The sequence below is a fragment of the Haliotis rubra genome, unplaced genomic scaffold, assembly GCF_003918875.1.
Source record: "Haliotis rubra isolate DU_JTF1 unplaced genomic scaffold, ASM391887v1 Scf273, whole genome shotgun sequence".
NCBI classification, from domain to species: Eukaryota; Metazoa; Mollusca; class Gastropoda; order Lepetellida; family Haliotidae; genus Haliotis; species Haliotis rubra.
The window spans coordinates 706,836-727,284 of NW_025766814.1; the positions used below are offsets into that span (position 1 = coordinate 706,836).

A 20,449-nucleotide genomic window follows, 5' to 3' on the forward strand; every position below is an offset into this window, starting at 1 on the left:
AGACCCAGGTTAGATTCCTCACATGGGTACAATGTGTGAAGCCCATTTCTGGTGTCCCCGCCATGATGTTGCTGGAATATTGCTAAAAGCGGCGTGAAACCTCACTCACTCACTCTCAAAGATTTGGTAGATTGTATGTCATCAAGTCAAATGTTGGATGGTCCAATGCAGCTGTTTGGTTGACTGTGTTGTTATACCCTTTTATTTTCTGATTTTCTGGTTTATCAAGGTAATGAAAACATATATCACATATATGATTTTCAATCATTTTGTGATGAACAAATATTTTTCTGATGTAAATATAACATAAAGCACCAACACCAGAAACAAAACAGATTTCAGTTGAAAAAAAAAAGACAAAATAATGTGTAATTATGCAAATGGTCTACTGAAAAAATCAGTGATGACACCAGGTGTTCATGGAAATAAAGCATTCATTGCCCTAGCGGTAACACAATGTCAGCCAATGTTTCATAACTCCAGAAAATCACTGTCTCCAAAACAGATTCCACTTGGCATTACAGGCAATATATTAGTTAAAGTTATATGATTAGATCACTGGAAAAGAAAGATAACACCAGGTGTTCACAAAAGGGTAAAAATGTCCTCCGTGCAATCAATGTCAGACATTGTCTTTTAACATCTACATACTTTGGTAGTTGACAGTCGATTAGACATATTGGAATCAAGCATGCAACAACGCTGGTGTCCATATTGTCTACAAAGGCAGGTCCAATACGCTAAGATGTGGATTTGAAGAAATCAGTCTCTTTCTTCAATTGAGTTTTGAATTTATTCACAAGATTGTATCTAAATCCAATCTGGAAAAGTTGAGTAATGACAAAGATGACACACAAATCTCTGCCATAAGCCATCATATGTGGGATATCTGTGTCAAGTAAAAAATTCATTACACTAAAGAAGACCAAGGTTAAATAAATTCTGCTTAAATCCCCCTTCCGTCCAAGTCAGGAAAAAGCAATTTGAAAGGATCAGAGCAAACACATGGAAGTGCCATTCGTTGGAAAAGAAACACAATCTGTACAGCTCATTTAAAACATTCTGACGACAACATGGAAGCGAGTGTCAAATCCAGACTTTCCCAATCAAATTGAGCACGCACTTTTAAAAGTGCATCGAGAAAAGCCCCTACTGAAGTTATCATGCTTGCGCATATTTTGATCTTTTTCTCAAGAGCTTCAAAGAATTGGGATGATGACCAAATGCATCAAGGACGAAGCAGATAAATAACAATTCCTAATCTGAATCGTCCCAAGAAGCAAGAGGTCACATTAGCGGATTGGACAAAGGTTTGGAACAAATGTATTCGCTGTCCCATGAGAAATAATTAATCTTTGACAGAAAATATTTGCATCTGCGTTCCAGTCGTAATTGACATCTGACATTGTATTTTTACAATGTTTTGTCACATTCATGCTATTACATTCTGAGCCTGTAGAATTCATGTGATATTTGAAAGAAGTTATTAAACTTAAAATTCGAAATGAATAAGGTAATGAACATTTCAGTAACACCTTGGGAAAGAGAAAAAGATTTGTTTGATCCCTTTTTGTTGACACAGTTTAAGTTAATTTATTTCCTCTGGTTTCAAATTTGATAGAAAGTAGATGAAATGTATATGTCACGCTACCTAGAGAGATACTGACATCTGAAATATTGTTTTCAACAACCTGTCAATCATCTTGACAGCTTAGAGAAAATTGATTACTTTATGACCAGTATGTCAAATGATTTTCCATTCAAAATAAATGTGCAGTCACGAAGAAATTAATTCGAAATTCTCAAAGGTATTTTCATCGCATGGACATGGCTATAAACCTGATGCAATGGTTGCGATATTGACGTGAAATCGACAGTACACACTAGCGGACATGGTCAGATCAAAAAGTTCAATCACCATGCAATCAATCCAGATTGTTTAAAAAAGCTGACCCTTGAACTGTTGAAATCTTTCATAGTGTAGCATAACACTGTGCTCTTCATTTGTTAAGTTTTGTGGGAGGTAGGGTAGCCTAGTGGTTAAAACGTTTGCTCTTCATGCCGAAGACCCAGGTTTGATTCCCTAAATGGGCACAATGCGTAAAGCTCATTTCTGCTGTCCCCTGCCTTGATATTGCTGGAATATTGCTAAAAGCAGTGTAAAACTAAACTCACTCACTTACTCAAGTTTTGGAGTGAGTGAGTGAGTTAAAATTTAACGTCACCTCAGCAATATTTCAGCCATATAGTGACAAGTCAAGTTTTGCAACTCTAAGTGTACAATTATGCTTGATGATGAACATTTCCTGAATCCTGCATGAAACCGCCCTCCAGTTATCAGAAAGGAGCGGGCTGCTTCAAATTATAATGGCCTGCTGATTCCTTAACGATGGTCATTATTAGTTCTGTTTCAAATGACATCACAGAGGCCTTGTCTTGTTCTTTCAACCTCCATATTGAAGCCATCAATCTTGCTCTATGACCTAATGGTGTTGGGTCAACAGCCCTTTGTGAGATGTTTGAAATAAACTTACAATTAAATGTATGATACTGTTTTTGCTTTTTGAGCGATGAGGGATTGCTTTAACCACTAGGCTACCCCATGGCCCCTTGTTCTTCAACAACAAAACTACACAATGATGTAAATGACTGACTGACTGACTGAGTTTAGTTTTACGCCGCTTTTAGCAATATTCCAGCAATATCACAGCTGGGGACACCAGAAATGGGCTTAACACATTGTACCCATGTGGGGAATCGAACCCGGGTCATCGGCGTGACGAGCCAACGCTTTAACCACTAGGCTACCCCACCGCCCCTTGATGTAAATGAGACAGTACAGCAAAAGTGTTAAAAGTGTAGAAACATATTTCATTAAAATCTATAAGTTTTCAAGTTAATCTAGCGTAGGCGAACCTCAGTAGAAAAATGTGTCACTGAATCCTGTAGGTAATAACCTTGAGTGACCGGACAACTCCAATATGTGCACATGTGTAGGTAGCTTAGCGGAAAAAATACTTTCAATAGATTTGAAGGAACTTAAATGCTGGAATTATGCTGTTTGATCTGAGGATCTGTGAGTGTTTCCACTGTATTGAACAAATACCCACCAATCCATATGGTCCAATGTTTCTCAAGAGACGCTAATGTCTCCCTTAAGTGCAAGAACAGTTCTCAAACAGGCACCTCCCAAAGAGCAAAGCCCCATTTAGGGTAATGCATCACTTTCTCATATCTGGTCCCTACTTTCTATATCAAAACATCAAATCCCCTAACAGTTATTTATCACATATATATGACAGACCCTTGAGATTACTGCTGTTAACTAAATCCTTAGACTTCCACTGGTGCCAATGTTCTAACATTCCAAAACTAGTCCAAACTGGGTTGATTATGGTCTTTGGTCCTTTGGACCTTTGCAGTGAGTGAGTTTAGTTTTACGGCACTTTTAGCAATATTCAAGCAACATCTGAGAACCAGTTTAGCTGGGGATGAGACATAACTGTGGACCTGAAACAGTTTAACTGGTGACCAGCTCGATATGTGAAACAGTTTAACTGGTAACCAGCTCGATATGTGAAACAGTTTAACTGGTAACCAGCTCGATATGTGAAACAGTTTAACTGGTAACCAGCTCGATATGTGAAACAGTTTAACTGGTAACCAGCTCGATATGTGAAACAGTTTAACTGGTGACCAGCTCGATATGTGAAACAGTTTAACTGGTGAACCAGTTTAACTGACCATATGTGAAACAGTTTAACTGGTGACCAGCTCGATATGTGAAACAGTTTAACTGGTAACCAGCTCGATATGTGAAACAGTTTAACTGGTAACCAGCTCGATATGTGAAACAGTTTAACTGGTAACCAGCTCGATATGTGAAACAGTTTAACTGGTGAAACAGTTTAACTGGTGACCAGCTCGATATGTGTTAAAACAGTTTAACTGGTGACCAGCTCGATATGTGAAACAGTTTAACTGGTAACCAGCTCGATATGTGAAACAGTTTAACTGGTGACCAGCTCGATATGTGAAACAGTTTAACTGGTGACCAGCTCGATATGTGAAACAGTTTAACTGGTAACCAGCTCGATATGTGAAACAGTTTAACTGGTAACCAGTTCGATATGTGAAAGTCAATATGTGAAACAGTTTAACTGGTGACCAGTTCGATATGTGAAACAGTTTAACTGGTAACCAGCTCGATATGTGAAACAGTTTAACTGGTAACCAGCTCGATATGTGAAACAGTTTAACTGGTAACCAGCTCGATATGTGAAACAGTTTAACTGGTAACCAGTTTAACTGGTAACCAGATATGTGAAACAGTTTAACTGGTAACCAGTTCGATATGTGAAACAGTTTAACTGGTAACCACGATATGTGAAACAGTTTAACTGGTAACCAGCTCGATATGTGAAACAGTTTCGATATGTGAAACAGTTTAACTGGTGACCAGTTCGATATGTGAAACAGTTTAACTGGTAACCAGCTCGATATGTGAAACAGTTTAACTGGTAACCAGCTCGATATGTGAAACAGTTTAACTGGTAACCAGCTCGATATGTGAAACAGTTTAACTGGTAACCAGCTCGATATGTGAAACAGTTTCATGGCAGACAAGCTGTAATTCTCTGGAAACCAGAACCAGCATCCAACCAGTGAACCAGTTTCCAAAATACTTCTCTGTAAGACTGTAACTGTTGTTGAACGAAGGTCTGGATCTATCTCATGTGTGCCCAATTCAATCTGGCAACTAACTAACATGATAATGACTTGGGAACTGTAAGGTGCTCTTGAGGCTTGTCACTGACTTAGATGTACCATCCTCTAATCCTTTAGTCATTACTGTAGATCCTTTTGAAGAAAAACAGCAGGCACTGACCTATGCCCTTGTGGATATTTGTCATAATGGACTTAACCATCCACCGATATATTCAGATGTAATTATCCAACAACTCATGTTTTACTTACCACAAAATGTTCTCAGTTTATTGTGTGGTCCATAAGAGTCTCATATCAGTTCATTGTGTGCCCTGAAGAGTCTCATATCAGTTCATTGTGTGCCCTGAAGAGTCTCATATCAGTTCACTGTGTGCCCTGAAGAGACTCATATCAGTTCACTGTGTGCCCTGAAGAGTCTCATATCAGTTCACTGTGTGCCCTGAAGAGACTCATATCAGTTCACGTGCCCTGAGAAGCCTCATATAACTTTATTGTGTGCCTCCAAAAGTCCCAAATCAGTTCATTGCGTTGCCCTAAAAGACCCATGTCATGTAATAGTGTGCCCCTACAGTCCCCTACCAGTTCATTGAGTGCCCCTAAAAGTCCCACATCAGTTCATTGTGTGCCCCTAAAAGTCCCATGTCATTTAATAGTGTGCCCCTAAAAGTCCCCTACCAGTTCAATGTGTGCCCCTAAAAGTCCCATGTCATTTTTATTGTGTGCCCCTACAAAATCTCATATCATATATTGTGTGCCCCTAAAATTCCAATAACAGTTCATGTCCCACAAAATTCTGCATCAGTTAAACACATATTCTCAAAGAAGATCTCCAGCTAATAATATCTCAGTCTGCCCCTTTTAAGTCAAATAACAATTCACAATCTGATCAGCGTAAATCCTACAGCAGACGCGTTCATCTTACTAATTCCACTGAACAAATCCCACAGGGATCTACATGTACGCTGGCCCACTGTACAAATACCAGTGAAATGTTATCCAGACCGGTAATCTACTTACGTACTTGACCTGACCAGTAAATGGAATTTACTGATGCATATTAATCTTGTAATCCTAGGAAACCAAAGTTGACAAGATCTATCTTTTAAAATTCTCAAAGTTCATGCATATATAATCAGAAATCATTCCCATGTTCATACAGAAACACATTTCTGGTTCTTGTTCATGTTTGTCCAGTGTCTTCAAAATAACACTGGTCAAGATGGCTACCAGTGTGGGCAAGACTGATCCCTACCCCTACAGCAACAATGGTTAACGCTGTCTATTGCATTACATCTCCTGGCTTACGCAAACAGCAAAGACCGAACACCAATAATACAATTTACTGTAATCACATCCGACACTGTCTGGCAAAAAATAATGTTACCGTTTCCCGTCCTAAAGAAAAAACATGACCCAAAGTCCAAGTTCCCAAGTCAAAGAATGTGTTATAATCCAAGTCAATTATTCAGTTCCTTTGCTGGTGATAATTAAAGTCAACCTAAAAGCAATCTCTCAGGACCATTTCAACCCCTACAATCAAGCCTGATCTACATCTTTGGTGATTAATGGATCCCTAGGGTCTTGGAATTTCTCCCATTGTAATTCGTCTACTCCGCAATTATCAATGGAAATATGCTTGGAAGGTGCCACAATAATTATGGTGTGTGAGATTTAACAGCAGGGGTTGATCTTGGGAATTTGAGGTCTAGCATATCTGGACTGCTTAGAACCATCTCAAGGTCGTTCCAGGTTTTTACCCTAAACTTATCATATTAACATTTTCTTTTACTACAATTTTCTGTTTAGTTCCTGCAAAATGATCGATGCGAAGTCAGCTCCACTCTTCTAATGTTTTTCAAAGCAATCCTTGATTCCAGGGAGACTCTCTAAATGGCACAGTTCATAGCTTTGTTAAAACATTTGTCTGCCATAACTGTCAAACAAAAACTTGTTGATGCTTGTACTGAAGCCCCATATTTCATTTTCATGTTTGTCAAACTTTCCAAAACATATGCTTGTCACACAGTGCATATGTTTGTCAGACATTCCAGTGCATCTACTTGTCACGCATTCCAGTGCATCTGTTTGTTAGACATTCCAGTGCCTATGTTTGTTAGACATTCCAGTGCATATGTTTGTCACACATTCCAGTGCATGTTTGTTAGACATTCCAGTGCATATGTTTGTCAGATAGTGCATATGTTTGTCATACATTCCAGTGCATCTGCTTGTCACACATTCAGGTGCATATGTTTGTCAGACATTCCAGTGCATGTTTGTCATACATTCCAGTGCATATGTTTCTAACAAATTCCAGTGCATATGTTTGTCAGACATTCCAGTGCATGTTTGTCATACATTCCAGTGCATATGTTTGTCAGACATTCCAGTGCATATGTTTGTCAGACATTCCAGTGCATATGTTTGTTAGACATTCCAGTGCCTATGTTTGTCAGATAGTGCATATGTTTGTCATACATTCCAGTACATTCCAGTGCATATGCTTGTCACACATTCCAGTGCATCTGTTTGTTAGACATTCCAGTGCATGTTTGTCAGACATTCCAGTGCATATGTTTGTCAGACATTCCAGTGCATGTTTGTTAGACATTCCAGTGCATATGTTTGTCAGAGAGTGTAATGTTTGTCAGACATTCCAGTGCATATGTTTGTCACACATTCCAGTGCATATGTTTGTTAGACATTCCAGTGCATATGTTTGTCAGATAGTGCACATGTTTGTTAGACATTCCATTCCAGTGCATCTGCGTTTGTCACACATTCCAGTGCATATGTTTGTCACACATTCCAGTGCATATGTTTGTCACACATTCCAGTGCATATGTTTGTCACACATTCCAGTGCATATGTTTGTCACACATTCCAGTGCATATGTTTGTCACACATTCCAGTGCATATGTTTGTCACACATTCCAGTGCATGTTTCCAGTGCATATGTTTGTCACACATTCCAGTGCATATGTTTGTCACACATTCCAGTGCATATGTTTGTCACACATTCCAGTGCATATGTTTGTCACACATTCCAGAACATATTTTTGTCACACATTCCAGAACATATTTTTGTCACACATTCTAAAGCATATGTTTGTCTACATTCTAAAGCATATGTTTATCACACGGTGCATATATTTGTTACACATTCCAGAGCATATGTTTGTTCCATGTTCCACTTCATACATTTATCATTCTAGTGGCTATGTTTATCACACATTCAAATCCAATGTTTGTCACACAAACAAGAGTTGTGTCTTGTAAAACCCCGTCAACAAAGAAAACATGGCATTTATTTTATTACATTTTATATAAGCCCAGTAGTAATGTTATAAACAGTATGGCTCACCTACTTATATTGAACTATTAGGGCTGCGCAATATAACCGGTTTACCGTTTTTACCGGTTCAGACATGAAAACGATACGTATTGCGATACGCTGATCGAAAACAGGTATTTTAACATGCATTCGGAAAACTTCGAACACCTCGGAAATCTTCGGATATTTCCATTTTTTGAATTGTTCTTTTCCCTGTTTCATTAGTGCCAAATGTTACTTACATTTTTATTTTGTCATGATTAAAAGTTTTTATTAAAGGTTAATCAATCATAGTGATTTTGTTGTGTTTTTGCTTTTTAATCAAGCATTAACTTGATTATAAATAGTTTTTGTTAAAAAAATAATTCTTGCAATATATTGCAATACATATCGCCATAATATATGCTTCCGCATCGCAATATATTGCAATATGAAAATTCTCTGCAATACCCACCCCAATGACCTATGTGTAACTGGACAAAATGGTCCTTGTGACTTTGAGATACAAGCATTATCTGTAGACAGCACCTGTTATTTAAAGCCCAAAACAATGGTATTTGAATATTCACTCAACATGATGCACAAATAAACATCTATGCAATCAAAACATTGCAGCCTTATATGCAGCAAATGTCCACAATATCATTAATACCAAACATGAATATGTATTGCATTTATAAGTTTCAATAATATTTGAGAAAGGTTTTAAAGGTACACAGGAATTAACCTCAACCCATAGTGTTGTAGTCAGGGGCTTCTGTTTAAAAGTTTGTGCGAAGAATACATAAACTAGGTGATCCAAACTATGACATCACTCATCACACACTGTTTTGCCGAATTCTAATGACATCCTCTCATTGCCTTAAGTCTAACACAGACAGGATAGGTGGAGCAGCCTAGAGGTTAAAGCATTGGCTCATGCTGAAGACTCGGTATACAGGGTGTGAAGCCCATTCTAGTATCCCCTGCCATGATATCATTGGAATCTTGCTAAAAGCAGTGTAAAACCATACTCACTCACTCTAACACTGACAGGGATTTTAATGTTAGATAGACAAAAACACACCAAACACCTTGAACTTTGCATTTCTTACAACTATTAACAACACTGATGAACTTAATAATTCAAATATCCCTTCTTTTGCATCCCAAAGGACTTGTATGTAATTTATGTGTATGCATTATCAATTTGAGTCACAGGACACAGTATTTTGCATCCAATAAAACCCTACATAAAAACAGATTCCCTTGTGAGTGGTAAAACACCAAGCCCTCCCCTGCTTCGCTCAACAGCAGTATTTTACAATTTTGTCTCCATAAACAGCACATTTGAGGTCATTTATTGCTGCGGGTTGCCTGTTCCACTTGTTTTAGTGGTGGACGTGCTGAGTTTGACAGAGATGCATGGGACCATTTCGATTGTTGTTCAAAACAGCAATCCTGAACGAAGCAACAAATTTCAATCTTCAATCAATAAGACAGAAAAAAGCTTGACTTTTAAAATTCTGAACACTCAGTATCTCCGTTAATGTGTCAGTAAAATGGTTCGTAATGGCTTCTGAATACATTTCAGAGCTCTCAAGACAGAGAGTGTGTTGTTTACACTGCATCACATCCTTATCACATCAATATCACATCCGTATCACATCAATATCACATCCGTATCACATCAATATCACATCCGTATCACATCCCGTGATAACTCTAGGGTAGGATGCAGCGTTCGAAATTAACGTCGGTCCTTAGGCCCCAAGCCGACTGAAAACCACTCAGACCCACAGCTTTTGTTTTCTGCAGGTCCTTCTGGCTGACAGCTTTTTTATCCTCAATAATGAAGAGGGTTGTTTCCATATTAAACTATAGGGCCTACACATTCTGATCAGGACCCACAACTTTTTATGGTTCTGGGTACTTAGGGCCTTGCAGCTTTTCAGGGTTAAGGGCAAACACTGGTGGGAGGTATCTTCTACATTCCCTGTTTGTCAGAAAAGCTTGATGATGATGATGATGATGATGATGATGATGATGATGATGATGATGATGATGATGATGATGATGATGATGATGATGACGACGATGATGATGATGATGATGATGATGATGATGATGATGATGATGATGATGACATGACGATGATGATGACGACGATTATTACTATTATTATTATTAGTTCCATGATTCTGAACCGATTCTCTGAGCTTTTACTGGAACTGAATAAAACTGATACAAAATGTAAACACAAAAAGAATTATTTTCCTTTTTCAAGTAGAACTTGCAACAAATGCTGACATCCAGTGTAATTACCTTCACAAAAATGAACCTCTAAGGCTGTTTGATGGTTAGTTTTGTTCACTTAGTCATTAACACACAAGAAACTTTAAACCACAAAACAAAATTAAAGATATTGTTCCGTGCAATGATAACACAAGACCCAGCACTTTCATTATCATCCAATCAGCTGACAATAGCCCATTAGTGGAGTATTTTCCTCAAGTTTTACGGAGACAAAAACACCAAAAAAATATTTGGTTTGCCGCCAATGCAACACTAAGGAATTACTGACAATTTATTTGGTACCTAATATATCAATTCCAAATAGGGGTGGTTTGAAAAAAAGGTATACCCACAGCACTGTTTTATTTGAGAACACCAGCCTTTCATAAAACTGTTGGTGTTATTTTTCATTATAATTGAAACTGCAAGTATATGAAATTTATTGAAATTAATCAGCCACTTGATTGGAGCATAGTCTCAGTTGTGAAACGCTAGTCTTAATTTAGGTCGCTTCTACGTTCAAGACTCAAGCAACTAACGATATAACACAAAACATGATATTATCCTTTGATACTCTGTATGATGACGAATTTGTGCCAGGCAATCCAGTGACTGACGTCATGAGCATCAATCTACCCAACTGGCATACAATGACATATATCAACAAAGTCAGAAGGCCTAACCACCCGATCCCTTTATTCTATCATGGGTTTACCAATTCTAGCACAAATTTTCATGTGGGGCACTGAGAATGAGAACATTTATCGATGACAATAATTCTTACAAAGAAAAAAAATAGTACATTGCTTTACAGTAAATCACCTAAAAATGATAATTCTAAAATATCATACAATTTCATGTCCAATAACTATCATGTACAGTAGAGTGAGTGAGTGAGTTTAGTTTTACACCAGTTTTAGTAATATTCCAGCAATATCACAGGGGAACGCCAGAAATAGGCTTCACACATTGTACCCATGTGGGGAATCAAACCTGGGTCTTCGGCGTGACAAGCAAACGCTTTAACCTCTAGACTACCCCACCGCCCCTTCACACAGACGTCTTATAAGTCCGACCGCGTCAGACCAAAAGACGTTAAAATATGGTACTTATTGGTCCCTGCCTGGCGCTCAGAATTAATGGGTACAACAAGGACTGGTCGGCTCGGAGTCAGTATAATGTGTTTGAGTGGAGTATTCATGCTTCACTGTGGCATGATATCTCAGTGGGCTAGCACTATAAAACCAGCTTAAGTCTGGGCTAGTACAAGCAGCCACACATACACATACACACGGATGTACGTCGTCAAATATTCTCAAGCACGACGTTAAAGCCAATTTCACCTCACCTCATCTTATAAGTATGTTAATTCTTTATCTTGTTGATACTCATCCTTGCCTTTCCGCAGGATCTGAAGATATTGAAAACATTGTTTTTTTCAATCAAAAGATAGTTCTACCATCCATCAGAAGATCTTGACTGTGTAATGGACAAAAAATCCCTGTATAACCTGAAATCTATTAACTTGGGTTTGGAGTCAGTGAGGCTCATATTGAAATATGTTGAAACAAATCATTTTTCTGGTGTCAAAATGCTTCAGCAATCGATTCTCCAGCAAATTATATTTTAAGGGAAAATCATAAAGAGTCCATAGCAGAAATGAGCAGACTGTTCTTTTTTTGTTTGGTGTCATGCAAGGAGATTGAAGCATGGAAAAGGCAAAATATGTAAAACTTGGTCTTGCCAGAATGAAATATTCGAAATGCTGACACGATAATCCACCATCCGTGCTGGAGAATGTCCGAGGCATGAGGAAACAGTCCAACGCAGACCTCTATAAAGCCGCAGACTGTATTATTGCCCTGAATGCAAATATTCATTCTGTCGGGATTTGAGAACATGCTTCCACTGATGTTCAAAATGATATATTATCTGGGAAAATAATGCAATTTTTACACAAGCATCGTGTTTTATGAAACCCACATAAACTGAACAGATGATGAATGAGTGAGTGAATTTGGTTTTACAACACTTCTCACGGGACTTGAATGTTATTTCAACAATATAGAGTGAGTGAGTGAGTGAGTGAGTAAGTGAGTTTAGTTTTAGGCCGCTTTTAGCAACATTCCAGCAATATCACGGCAGGGAGCACCAGAAATGAGCTTCACACATTGTAGGGAATCGAACCCGGGAATATGTTGCAATGAATTAATGCTTTAACCTCTAGGCTACCCAGCTGCCCTTCACTCTGTGGAACTGATCTGTTGCTAGAGAATGATACAAAATCCAGCAACTACAGGGGGCTTGTACGAAGTAAGGTGAATATTTGAAACACCACAATATTCCTGCTCTATGATGACAAACCAGAGGCTGATAGCATGAGCAATGATAGACATCATCAGGTTGGTAGTCCACGACAGCAGGGTAATTCAGAGTGATTATCATTTAGTTTAGTTGCCTCTTGACTAGCATGGGAACATTGGACCTGTTCTGCTATTGTGTTACAATGTCAGTGTGTTACAAAAGTGAAAGTTTGTCATCAGCATACATTACTTCAGATGGAAGATAGTTAACATCTTTCAGTACTCAAAAACAAAGGATTGCCCCAGTGGCCTAGTCGACAAAGAAAATGCCTATAGAGAGGAATATTGGTGTTCAGTCCCCCCGAGTGAAGCCAAAAGATGGTATTTGTTGTCACCCTGCCTGGTGCTCAGTATTATTTCACAATATAGTTTTTACTAAACATGTTGTACTGCCGGCTTGGGCAGAAAGGGAATTACAGTCTGCTTGGGTTCAAAGGAGAGTGAGTGAGTTTAGTTTTATGCACTCAGCAATATTCCAGCTATATGGGGGCGGTCTGTAAATAATCGAGTCTGGACCAGACAATCCAGTGATCAACAGCATGAGCATCAATCTGCGCAATTGGGAACTGATGACATGTGTCAACCAAGTCAGCGAGTCTGACCACCTGATCCCCTTAGTCACCTCTTACGACAAGCATAGTCGCCTTTCGTGGCAAGCATGGGTTGCTGAAGACCTATTCTATCCCGGATCTGGTTCACGTGAGAACAGTGAATGATTAAATATCTCGAAAAATTGAGATAAGTGCACAAAACACAGCCGGCCAGCCATTTTCTGACTAGTATGCCGGCACTGTTCCACCAGCCGTGTTTCACCCCTCGAAGTGAAGCGTGAAAACAGAACAATATTACAGGATAGTTTCTTAAACAACTTTTTCTGTGATCGATCATAAAACGTCAGATTTCAGATCCTGTTGGGGACAGAGGTTTCAGGACCATGTGTCTTATGTATTGTGCACTTACCCCTATTTCGAGTTATTTAATCATTCATCATTCTCATTTGAACCCAAACAGACTGTATATTGTGACTTATTTTCGCCATATTTTACTTTATCTTTCCTGCCTTTAAGTATGACAGATCAGGTTGAAAAGGTCCTGTGCTTGAACTACAGCTGTCAGCCAGGTCAGGTCAAGGTCATGGGGTCAGTATCCCACCAGTTTGGTCAGCCAGGTCAAGTGACCATTGACAGAAGCAATCAACACCTGCTGGAATTACTTTATCGCTTCTAAATTCCACAGTCAACACCTACAACTGACACTGGCTTACCAAGTATTCCAAAGGGAGGGACAAACAAAACCAGGACTATTGTAGGCGTCGGTGACACTTAGCTTGTACGTCAAACCTCTAGCAATAGGCTGACAATGCATCAAACTACTGAGCAAGACTGTTAGGAGGTGAGGTGAGGTGAAATTGGGTTTATCGTCGTGCTTGAGAATATTACGCTTATATGACGAAGTGCATGCGTGTGTATGTGGATGTGTGGCTGCTGGTACTAGCCCAGACTTAAGCTGGTTTTATAGTGCTAGCCCACTGAGATACCATGCCGCAGTGAAGCATGAATACCCCACTCAGACACATTATACTGACTCCGAGCCGACCAGTCCTTGTTGTACCCATTAATGCCAAGCACCAGGCAGGGACCAATAAGTACCATATTTTAACGTCTTTTGGTATGACGCGGTCGGGGATCGAACCCGCGACCTTCCGCTCTCCGGGCGGACGCTCTAACCACTACACCACGGAGGCGGTTAAGACTGTGAGGAAGAACAACAGAATTGGCACAGCTGTTGGAAATGAAAGGGATGCATTGCTAGACTAAATTTGATTGATATAATACAAGACAAATCTTATGGATAACAACTTCTTGATTTGTTAACCATGATGTTTCTGGGCTAGTTCCTGCCCCTTCTGACATCCACCTGAAACAAAGTCAAGAACTAGCCCAGAAACATCATGGTTAACAAATCAAGAAGTTGTTATCCATAAGATTTGTCTTGTATTACTACACCAACTTCTAAATGCCTTTGAAGAATTTGATTGATATAATTCATTAATTACTCTTGTGTGTAAATACTCCAATACATTAATGTGTGAAGAGTGAGTGAGCATGCATTGTTTTACATCACTTTAAGCAATATTCCCGCAATATCAGGGTGGTGGAGATCAGAAATGGGCTTCACTGTACCCATGTGGGGAATCAAACCCGGGTCTTCAGTGTGATGGGCAAAGGCATTAACAACTAGTCTACCCTGTTGCATCCAATATGATAAGTATGCTCTAAAATGTGGGGGAGAGTGGGAAGATCCCTGCCTCACCCCTGCACCCATGAGGGAGGCCAGAAAATGCTTCTTTCTATGTATCTTAAAATTTAACATACATCCATATTCTTTGCAGCTTACTTCAGTTAAAAGAAGGGGTGTTCAACTGTCAAGTGACTATTATGAAAAACAATATGGTTTAGTCAACATTTGGAAAAAGTTTGTTCAGTACGGGTCAGTCTCTAATAATGAATTGAAATGATGTATGTTTTTAATAATCACTCCGTCTTGTCAATTTTCAAAACACCCCTGGCACTTAATATGGTAAATAATCTTTACCAAATAAATGGTTCCTGGTACATCACACATTAGATGCCAAAATGGTGGCCATTATTTTCTCATTCCCTTCAGAAAGGACGATATACAGTCTGAAGGAATCTTCATAGTGATAAGTGACCTTCAGTTGATAAACCTGAGCATATTCTACAGATTATCCCAGTGCTGTCAATAATAACTGGTTGTTACCATGGTTTCCAAGAAGGAAGCTACTATCTGTCAAAGACAATTTATTTCCATTTAAAACAGATTGTTCTAAGCATACCACTGTGCCGCTCTATACTCAGCTTTTGAATAATTCAGGAATATTTTCATATCTGTTATCTATAATTTTTAAAATTCTTTTGAAGGCCAGCATTACGGATTGACAATACACCAAGGTTTAGAACAAATGTACTTCTTGCACCTTCTGTGAGATATTATCATATTTGTTTGATGGAAACTGCTTCTATCAAATTTGACGTGTTGAATTATAGTCTGTTTGCATTGAAAACGTACTGATGAATGTCAATTTAAACAAAAAAGTAAATCGAATAAGATGAAATTAAGATTGCGAATCCTCATAATTTTACCTTGCCAACTGACCATTTAAATCTCAGAATTTTATTCAACTTAGGATGTTTAACAAACGATCATAGTTTCAAATCGCTATTATTGGTTTGTATTACAAGGGTGTATGCACATTAAATGAAACACCGAGAACAAGTAGAGTTGGTCTAAGTTAACGCTCATCACAAACTGCACGTGCATTTGTTTCACTGTTCCATCTACTGCGCTCACCCCCTTGTAATACAAACCAATAATAGCGATTTGAATGTATGATCGTTTGTGAAACAACTTTTGTCCTACAATGAATAAAATTCTGAGATTTAAATGTTCAGTTGGCAAGGCAAATTTATTAGGATTTGCAGTCTTAATTTCACTTTATTTGACTTACTTTTTTGTTTAAAGTGAAATTCATCGGTACGTGTTCACTGCAAACAGACTATAACTGTCCATATATTAGATTGTACCTCTTTAAAATTTAAATTGTTTATCTCAAGGACAGTGGTATCGTGATGAATGAGGCAAGGAAATGGTTTACTTAGAGAATGATATTTGATATGTTTCATTGTAATGTTTGCTGCAATGCTGGACAAGAAAATAACAGTACAGCATAACGAATGGGTATGAGGACACAACTTAAAAAGTAATTCCTGGAAAATTATTGGCATTTCAACATGTGTGGCAAACAAAGGACGCCCACTCTCTGTCTTCTAGGTTGATACCAAATAGGGGGCTGTGGGGTAGCCTAGTGGTTAAAGCGTTGGCTCGTCACGCCGAGGATCCGGGTTCGATTCCCCACATGGACACAATGTGTTAAGCCCATTTCTGGTGTCCCCGCCGTGATATTGCTGGAATATTGCTAAAAGCGGCGTAAAACTAAACTCAGTCAGTCAGTCAGTGATACCAAATAACAGTTTTACATACGAAAACTATATCACAAATAACATGTATGTTCACATTTGACATTATATATTTTCTACTTTATAAATGATGATATTGATGCATCAGAAAAGTCAAACAATAAACTGACTATTGACTCACAAACAAAATTATTTTAAATTACTTCGAGTTTTAAATGAGATGGAATAACTTTAGATTGTATTAGGTTAACTGCTTGTACATCATTGGCGAATCTCTCTACCTCTCATCCTACCATATCATCATGTCATGGCAGGGGACTGACTGACTGAGTTAGAATAATTCATTACCAAATATGTCTTCAGACGTTGCAGAGTGAGTTTAGTTTTATGCCGCTTTTAGCAATATTCCAGCAACATCGCGGCGGGAGACACCAGAAATGGGCTTCACACATTGTGCCCATGTGGGGATTCGAACCGGGTCTTCGGCGTGACGAGCCAATGCTTTAACCACTAGGCTACCCCACCGCCCCTCAAGGCAGGGGAACCAGAAATAGGCTTTATATACTGTATCTGTCTCTGGCATTCTAAGTGAACACTTTAACAACTAGCCTAGCCTACATCCCAGCTCTAAGGTTGTAATTTTTATCTGTCGTTCATGTTGTATACTTTCACTTAAGAATGTTTTTATTGTAAAGCTTACAGTGAATCAATTACGACCTAACACCAAGACATACTGTGTTGGGGGGAGGAAGGTGAAGGGGACACGTGTTCAATGTTATTGGTGTCAGTGAGTGAGTGAGGGCTATATCTTCACGTAAGATTAATAATGCACATTATTAAAGCACCTGTATCCACGCACTTGTGCATGCTCAAAGTGCTGAGACATTCTTACCCTGGATAACCCAAGATGAGAGTGAGGAGCAAGAAGGTCAGTAGTCACATGACTTATCCCACCAGGTACCCATTCACTGCTGAGTGAACAGAGGGAATTTTGAACAAACTCACTTGCCTCACAAGGTCACAAATTATTTGATAAAAGTTGCAACACTGAAAGTCTTCAAGAAGTGATTCTTGTTAGATATTTCGAGGACATTTCAAAATCAGACCCATCATGACCAAAATGATGTCTGATGCGATTATCTATTTGGGACCCGATGATAGCTTCTCAGGTGAAAAATTGTCTTGCCTTTGCATGTGTTTGTGACTGGTGAAACTGGTCCAGCAGGATATGCTAATATGTTCACTATACTTTAATTACTACCTCCGCACTAGACAAAAATACAGACATATCCCCTTGGTTCCACACAAACTCTCACAATGACACTACCACCCAAATGCTTGAGTTGAATTTTCTTACTGCATACATGCTTCACATCAAATTTCATTAACTCCAACAATCTGAACAGTATGAATACTTTTAAGTATGTTACAAAATCAATGACAAATCCCAACTAACTGGCACCTAAATATTCAACCCACTTGAATCAAACTCGCTATCTAATTCATTGTTGTAAACCTGAGGGGCTAAACTTTACAAACTTGTATCTTGTTGCAAAGATTTATTATTCATTCCATGTCCAACGACTCATGAACTTCTGGATTTGAAGCCTTGTCCCACTGGTTCCATAGCTGTACTGTCTTGAGTTTACCACATTATCTTGTCTAACAAGACATGCATTAAAGCCACCATTACACATTACAGACAGGCAGGTCAAAAATCCTGCCTGTCTGGTCTTCAACAAAGGACAGCAACTACCATCAAGGTGATCACATCATGGGTAATTTGATAAAACAGATTTGAGCATCCTTTTGGGAACTCCTGTCTGACTAAATGCAGGAGACATTCTGATCGGCGCTTCAAGAGCTTCCCTGACACTGTTGCCAAGCCCATGGATGTTTTCTTCCATGTACGTCTTCAGTATATCTTTCAAATATGCTTAACAGTTGCGAGTTTTGAGAAGAAACATTATATGACTGTGGTGTTAATGGTGTTTAATGCTTGAATGTGTTTGACATTTCAAAGAATGATATTGACACTCTTGGAGATATTGTTACCATTTTTCTTGTGATATTTATGAATATAAGATTTAACAAATCCTCACCTATAAGATATCTGTACAGTTAAAATGTTAATGATCAGTTTAATCACATTTGGACAAAGGTCAAGTTATATTCTGATATAATGATGTAATAAATGGTTATCATTGGTATATACAATCATGAAGACATTTAACAACCTTTGAATATCTAGATAAATCATACACAACACTGTTATTTACATTTCCAATTATTTCCATGCTGAAAGCAACTTCACACTAGTAACTAACCAATGCCAAGAGTGAGCGAGTGAGTGAGGTTAGTTTATGCCACTTTGGTATTATTCCAGCAATATCACTGCAGGGGACACCAGAAATGGGTTTCACACATTGTACCCACCAATGCCAAAAGTTGGATGCATATTGTTTTCCCTTTACGGAAAATACATTCAAAAGAAAGAATATCAGGATACAATCTTAACCATTCTTAAATTTGGACCGCCTCCGTGGTGTAGTGGTTAGAGCGTCCACCCAGAGAGTGGAAGGTCGCGGGTTCGATCCCCTACCATGTCATACCAAAAGACGTTAAAATATGGTACTTGTTGGTCCCTGCCCGGCGCTCGGCATTAATGGGTACAACAAGGACTGGTCGGCTCGGAGTCAGTATAATGTGTCTGAGTGGGGTATTCATGCTTCATTGCGGCACGGTATCTCAGTGGGCTAGCACTATAAAACCAGCTTAAGTCTGGGCTAGTACAAGCAGCCGCACATACACATACACCTGCATGCACGTTGTCATATGAGCGAAATATTCTCAAGCACGACGTAAAACCCAATTTCACCTCACCTCACCATTCTTAATTCTGTTACATTTGAAAGAAGGAACTAGAAACAACTATCTTGATACTGAGATGACAAAACCTTATGGATGATCAACTTCGTTATTTTAACAGTGGCGATCGGTATATATCCTTATACCATTTTCAAGCATATATTGATACTGTTGGAAGCTTCCACAGACACAACCAAAGTCTCACAAGAATGTCTCACAAGAATGAAGTTAGACATTGACCAAAGATGTCATCATGGACTGGACAATTGGAGGTTTGGCACTGGTAAAGGGGACAGTATTTTCATTCTACAAGAGTTAAATTCCACACCTTCGACTTGAGCTGGATGGAGGTGACCATTTACCTATAGACATAGATAGTTCATTAGTGGCACCTGATCATTTGGCTTGTTTCATGGAGTTTAAACCAGCAATTAGCCTGTCTGGGATACACGGTTAGTTTGGAGGATAGTAATTATGGTATATTTAGCATGACCTCTCGTGCCTTCCTCCAAAATGGGTGGCAGAAGTGCACTCTGGTCTCGGAGCTGGGGACAGTTTTTCGTGTAATCTTCTAGTAGACGTCAATAAGGCCTCCAGCAAAGTGACCCAGACTATGAAATGGTCAGAGATTTCAAATATTTATGATTCAGACAGGCCTGGGGGATATAGATGGTTTACACCAATTAGAGAGTTGTATGGTTAGAGCACTGGTGAAGAGGAACGAACATTGTAGGAAGCTGCACTGATACCTTTTTATGTCTGGTTACTAGGAGTTGGTTCCTGTTTCATATATTTCACACTTATGAATGAAGTTATTTTATGAGATCAAGGATTCAGTGAGTGTGTGCAGGTTTACATGAATGTGTGTGTGTGTGTGGGGGGGG

At 38.8% G+C, this 20,449-nt stretch overlaps 1 protein-coding gene across 1 annotated transcript in view; it reads right to left on the reverse strand.

Moving 5' to 3' along the window:
- Window positions 1-20,449, reverse strand: part of LOC124280770 (suppressor of lurcher protein 1-like) — a 205,652-nt gene that overhangs the window by 114,535 nt on the left and 70,668 nt on the right. The window lies entirely within an intron of this gene.